The 6,088-nt window shown below is 51.5% G+C and overlaps 1 non-coding gene across 1 annotated transcript; it reads right to left on the bottom strand.

Annotated features, from left to right (window-relative positions):
- Positions 1 to 5,603: 5,603 nt before the first annotated feature.
- Positions 5,604 to 5,676, bottom strand: Trnat-cgu. Its single transcript has one exon. It is a non-coding gene; the product is annotated as a tRNA-Thr (tRNA).
- Between the last annotated feature and the right edge of the window lie 412 nt (positions 5,677 to 6,088).

Here is a 6,088-nt window from a genome sequence, read left to right as displayed (position 1 = left end):
CAGTGCCGTCGCTGAACAGTCTCAAAGCATCCGTTAACAGCTTGTCATCGTAATGGCAACGAATTTGACAGTAGGCTGGCCAGGGAGCGATAGCAGAGCCCGTCAAGCGAGGATGCCGTGGAATCCAGCGGGAGCCTGAATTAAACAAGCGATGCAGTTAGCCCCAAAGATCTGACTGGCCGCAGATCCCGCCGAGCGCCGAACTTGACTATTTTTTTATAGCAAGACGTCCTGGGCACACGTGGGCACAGGCACCAATCAAAACGAAAGAGCACAGTGACCCTGTAGTGACAACAGTGCCGTCGCTGAATAGTCTCGAAGCATCCGTTAACAGCTTGTCATCTTAGTGGTAACGAACTTGATAGTAGGCTGGCCAGGGAGCGATAGTAGAGCCCATCAAGCGAGGATGCCGTGGAATCCAGCGGGAGAATGAATAAAACGAGCGATGCAGCTAGCCCCAAAATTTAGAATGGCCGCATATGCCGCCGAGCGCCGAACTTGACTGTCTTTTATAGCAAGACGACCTGAGCACACGTAGGCAGAGACACCAATCAAAACGAAGCAGCACAGTGACTCTGCAGTGATGACAGTGCCGTCGCTGAACAGTCTCGAAGCATCCGTTAACAGCTTGTCATCGTAGTGGCAACGAACTTGATAGTAGGCTGGCCAGGGAGTGATAGCAGAACCCATCAAGCGAGGATGCGGTAGAATCCAGCGGGAGCCTGAATAAAAGAAGCGATGCAGTTAGCCCCAAAGATCAGAGTGGCCGCTGATCCCGCCGAGGGCGAACTTGACTGTCTTTTGTAGCAGGGCGTCCTGGGCACACGTGGGCACAGGCACCAATCAAAACGAAGCAGCACAGTGACTCTGCAGTGTTGACAGTGCAGTCGCTGAACAGTCACGAAGCATCCGTTAACAGCTTGTCATCGTAGTGGCAACGAACGTGATAGTAAGCTGGCCAGGGAGCGATAGCAGAACCCATCAAGCGAGGATGCGGTAGAATTGAGCGGGAGCCTGAATAAAAGAAGCGATGCAGTTAGCTCCAAAGATCAGAGTGGCCGCAGATCCCGCCGAGGTCGAACTTGACTGTCTTTTGTAGCAGGGCGTCCTGGGCACACGTGGGCACAGGCACCAATCAAAACTGAGCAGCAGAGTGACTGCAGTGATGACAGTGCCGTCGCTGAACAGTCTCGAAGCATCCGTTAACAGCTTGTCATCGTAGTGGCAACGAACTTGATAGTAGGCTTGCCAGGAAGCGATAGCAGAACCCATCAAGCGAGGATGCCGTGGAATTTAGCGGGAGCCTGAATAAAACAAGCGATGCAGTTAGCCCCAAGAATCAGACTGGCCGCAGATCCCGCCGAGCGCCGAACTTGACTGTCTTTTGTAGCAGGGCGTCCTGGGCACACGTGGGCACAGGCACCAATCAAAACTAAGCAGCACAGTGTCTCTGCAGTGATGACAGTGCCGTCGCTGAACAGTCTCGAAGCATCCGTTAACAGCTTGTCATCGTAGTGGTAACGAAGTTGATAGTAGGCTAACCAGGGAGCGATAGCAGAGCCCGTCAAGCGAGGATGCCGTGGAATCCAGCGGGAGCCTGAATAAAACAAGCGTTGCAGTTAGCCCCAAAGATCACACTGGCCGCAGATGCCGGCGAGTGCCGAACTGGACTGTCGTTTGTAGCATGACGTCCTGGGCACACTTGGGCACAGGCACCAATCAAAACGAAGCAGCACTGTGACTCTGCAGCGATGACAGTGCCGTCGCTGAACAGTCTCGAAGCATCCGTTAACAGCTTGTCATTGTAGTGGTAACGAACTTGATAGTAGGCTGGCTAGGGAGCGATAGCAGAGCCCGTCAAGCGAGGATGCCCTGGAATCCAGCGGGAGCCTGAATAAAACAAGCGTTGCAGTTAGCCCCAAAGGTCAGACTGGCCGCAGATGCCGCTGAGCGCCGAACTAGACTGTCGTTTGTAGCATGACGTCCTGGGCACACTTGGGCACAGGCACCAATCAAAACGAAGCAGCACAGTGACTCTGCAGTGATGACAGTGCCGTCGCTGAACAGTCTCGAAGCATCCGTTAACAGCTTGTCATCGTAGTGGCAACGAACTTGATAGTAGGCTGGCCAAGGGCGATAGCAGAGCCCGTCAAGCGAGGATGCCGTGGAATCCAGCGGGAGCCTGAATAAAACAAGCGATGCAGTTTGCCCCAAAGATCAGACTGGCCGCAGATCTCACCGAGTGCCGAACTTGGCTGTCTTTTGTAGCAGGGCGTTCTGGGCACACCTGGGCACAGGCACCTATCAAAACGAAGCAGCACAGTGACTCTGCAGTGATGACAGTGCCGTCGCTGAACAGTCTCGAAGCATCCCTTAAGAGCTTGTCATCGTAGTGGTAACGAACTTGACAGTAGGCTGGCCAGGGAGCGATAGCAGAGCCCGTCAAGCGAGGATGCCGTGGAATCCAGCGGGAGCCTGAATTAAACAAGCGATGCAGTTAGCCCCAAAGATCAGACTGGCCGCAGATCCCGCCGAGCGCCGAACTTGACTGTTTTTTTATAGCAAGACGTCCTGGGCACACGTGGGCACAGGCACCAATCAAAACGAAAGAGCACAGTGACCCTGTAGTGACAACAGTGCCGTCGCTGAATAGTCTCGAAGCATCCGTTAACAGCTTGTCATCTTAGTGGTAACGAACTTGATAGTAGGCTGGCCAGGGAGCGATAGTAGAGCCCATCAAGCGAGGATGCCGTGGAATCCAGCGGGAGAATGAATAAAACGAGCGATGCAGTTAGCCCCAAAATTCAGAATGGCCGCATATGCCGCCGAGCGCCGAACTTGACTGTCTTTTATAGCAAGACGACCTGAGCACACGTAGGCAGAGACACCAATCAAAACGAAGCAGCACAGTGACTCTGCAGTGATGACAGTGCCGTCGCTGAACAGTCTCGAAGCATCCGTTAACAGCTTGTCATCGTAGTGGCAACGAACTTGATAGTAGGCTGGCCAGGGAGTGATAGCAGAACCCATCAAGCGAGGATGTGGTAGAATCCAGCGGGAGCCTGAATAAAAGAAGCGATGCAGTTAGCCCCAAAGATCAGAGTGGCCGCAGATCCCGCCGAGGGCGAACTTGACTGTCTTTTGTAGCAGGGCGTCCTGGGCACACGTGGGCACAGGCACCAATCAAAACGAAGCAGCACAGTGACTCTGCAGTGGTGACAGTGCAGTCGCTGAACAGTCACGAAGCATCCGTTAACAGCTTGTCATCGTAGTGGCAACGAACGTGATAGTAGGCTGGCCAGGAAGCGATAGCAGAACCCATCAAGCGAGGATGCCGTGGAATTTAGCGGGAGCCTGAATAAAACAAGCGATGCAGTTAGCCCCAAGAATCAGACTGGCCGCAGATCCCGCCGAGCGCCGAACTTGACTGTCTTTTGTAGCAGGGCGTCCTGGGCACACGTGGGCACAGGCACCAATCAAAACTAAGCAGCACAGTGACTCTGCAGTGATGACAGTGCCGTCGCTGAACAGTCTCGAAGCATCCGTTAACAGCTTGTCATCGTAGTGGTAACGAAGTTGATAGTAGGCTAACCAGGGAGCGATAGCAGAGCCCGTCAAGCGAGGATGCCGTGGAATCCAGCGGGAGCGTGAATAAAACAAGCGTTGCAGTTAGCCCCAAAGATCACACTGGCCGGATATGCCGGCGAGTGCCGAACTGGACTGTCGTTTGTAGCATGACGTCCTGGGCACACTTGGGCACAGGCACCAATCAAAACGAAGCAGCACTGTGACTCTGCAGTGATGACAGTGCCGTCGCTGAACAGTCTCGAAGCATCCGTTAACAGCTTGTCATCGTAGTGATAACGAACTTGATAGTAGGCTGGCCAGGGAGCGATAGCAGAGCCCGTCAAGCGAGGATGCCCTGGAATCCAGCGGGAGCCTGAATAAAACAAGCGTTGCAGTTAGCCCCAAAGGTCAGACTGGCCGCAGATGCAGCCGAGCGCCGAACTAGACTGTCGTTTGTAGCATGACGTCCTGGGCACACTTGGGCACAGGCACCAATCAAAACGAAGCAGCACAGTGACTCTGCAGTGATGACAGTGCCGTCGCTGAACAGTCTCGAAGCATCCGTTAACAGCTTGTCATCGTAGTGGCAACGAACTTGATAGTAGGCTGGCCAAGGGCGATAGCAGAGCCCGTCAAGCGAGGATGCCGTGGAATCCAGCGGGAGCCTGAATAAAACAAGCGATGCAGTTAGCCCCAAAGATCAGACTGGCCGCAGATCTCACCGAGCGCCGGACTTGGCTGTCTTTTGTAGCAGGGCGTTCTGGGCACACCTGGGCACAGGCACCTATCAAAACGAAGCAGTTCAGTGACTCTGCAGTGATGACAGTGCCGTCGCTGAACAGTCTCGAAGCATCCCTTAAGAGCTTGTCATCGTAGTGGTAACGAACTTGATAGTAGGCTGGCCAAGGGCGATAGCAGAGCCCGTCAAGCGAGGATGCCGTGGAAACCAGCGGGAGCCTGAATAAAACAAGCGATGCAGTTAGCCCCAAAGATCAGACTCGCCGCAGATCCCCAAGCGCATCCCTCTTTAAAGGGATACTGAACCGAAATTTGGATTTCGCAAAGTAAGGCTGCAGAAGTGTTGAACGGGAAGCTACGAACTCCAAAACATCACTCGTATATCGATATCTCTAACGGACGGCCGTACTTTTGGAAAAGAAGGGCGCGATCAAGCGAGTTCTCTGACGTAACTGTCCTCCGGGAGAATTTGAGAATGAGGAGAAGCGGCCTCACTTCTCTCCTCCTCGCTTCGGTTCACCAGCTTGGCGGGACGTAGCGAGGAGGAGAGAGAATGGGCATCGTGACGTGTCTTGCCTCGTCCGCCTCGTCGGCCGGGTTCAATCGCGCACTTCTTTTCCAAAAAATACGGCGATCCGTTAGATATATCGCCGTACGAGTGATATTTTTTGGTTTTGCAGCTTCCCGCCTATCCGCCCGGCCTTGTTTTGTGAGCTCGAAATTTCGGTTCAGTATCCCTTTAACCCGCTAATGTAAGTTAAATGTCCCGTGCCTCTAACCCTGGCGACATGAAAGACCATTGCGTCGGTTAAGGAAAATGCGATGGTCGCGAGTCTATAGATCTGTAAATATGCATCCGTCTATTTTCGGCTAAAGCATATTGCATAGAAGCGAAACAATAGAATTATCATTTCGCTTCTTCTTTATTGCTTTTTTTTTTCAATGTTTCAATAAATATTTAATGAAATGTTTCAATAATAATTCAATAGAATTATCATTCAAACATTTCTATGTCTCGCTAAAGATAATTTAAAATTCTATTGTATATAGCTTTCTAGACAGACACCTTTCTATAGCCGGTTATAAAAATATTTATCGGTCCAGAGTTTATAGCTTTGTTGACAGATTAATATGTAGGTAGCTATGTTGTTATAATTATATTGCAATTAAATGCAAAGGGGCAAGCCAGCTGGACAATACTGATGAAAATAATCCCTGGAGAAGGGGAACAAGAGGGACAAGGGACAAACATAAATCTCCAAACACAGCTAGGTGACCGGTGAGCGACCGAAAAAATCCGCCTGGTCCGGGTATCGAACCCGGGACCTCTCCATTACGAGTGGAGCGCTCTACCAACTGAGCTAACCAGGGGTTAGACGTCGGTAGAGCAAACGGGTTTTATCAGCTGCCACCAGCCTAACACCAACAAGGGTGAAGCTTGCAATTTAATGTTATAATTATAATGAAATTAAATGCAAAGGGGCAAGCCAGCTGGACAATAATGATGAAAATAATCCCTGGAGAATGGGAACAAGAGGGACAAGGGACAAGGGAGAAGGGGAACAAGAGAGACAGTGTCCCTTGTCCCTCTTGTTCCCCTTCTCCAGGGATTATTTTCATCATTATTTTCCAGCTGGCTTGCCCCTTTGCATTCAATTGCATTATAATTATAACATTAAATTGCAAGCTTCACCCTTTTTGGTGTTAGACTGGTGGCAGCTGATAAAACCCGTTTGCTCTACTGACGTCTAACCCCTGGTTAGCTCAGTTGGTAGAGCGCTCC

The sequence above is a fragment of the Ixodes scapularis genome, unplaced genomic scaffold (genome assembly GCF_016920785.2).
Source record: "Ixodes scapularis isolate PalLabHiFi unplaced genomic scaffold, ASM1692078v2 PGA_scaffold12__126_contigs__length_90152505, whole genome shotgun sequence".
In the NCBI taxonomy this organism is placed as follows: Eukaryota; Metazoa; Arthropoda; class Arachnida; order Ixodida; family Ixodidae; genus Ixodes; species Ixodes scapularis.
Note: the sequence above shows the minus strand (reverse complement) of the source record. Positions and strands in the feature narration are given on the sequence as shown.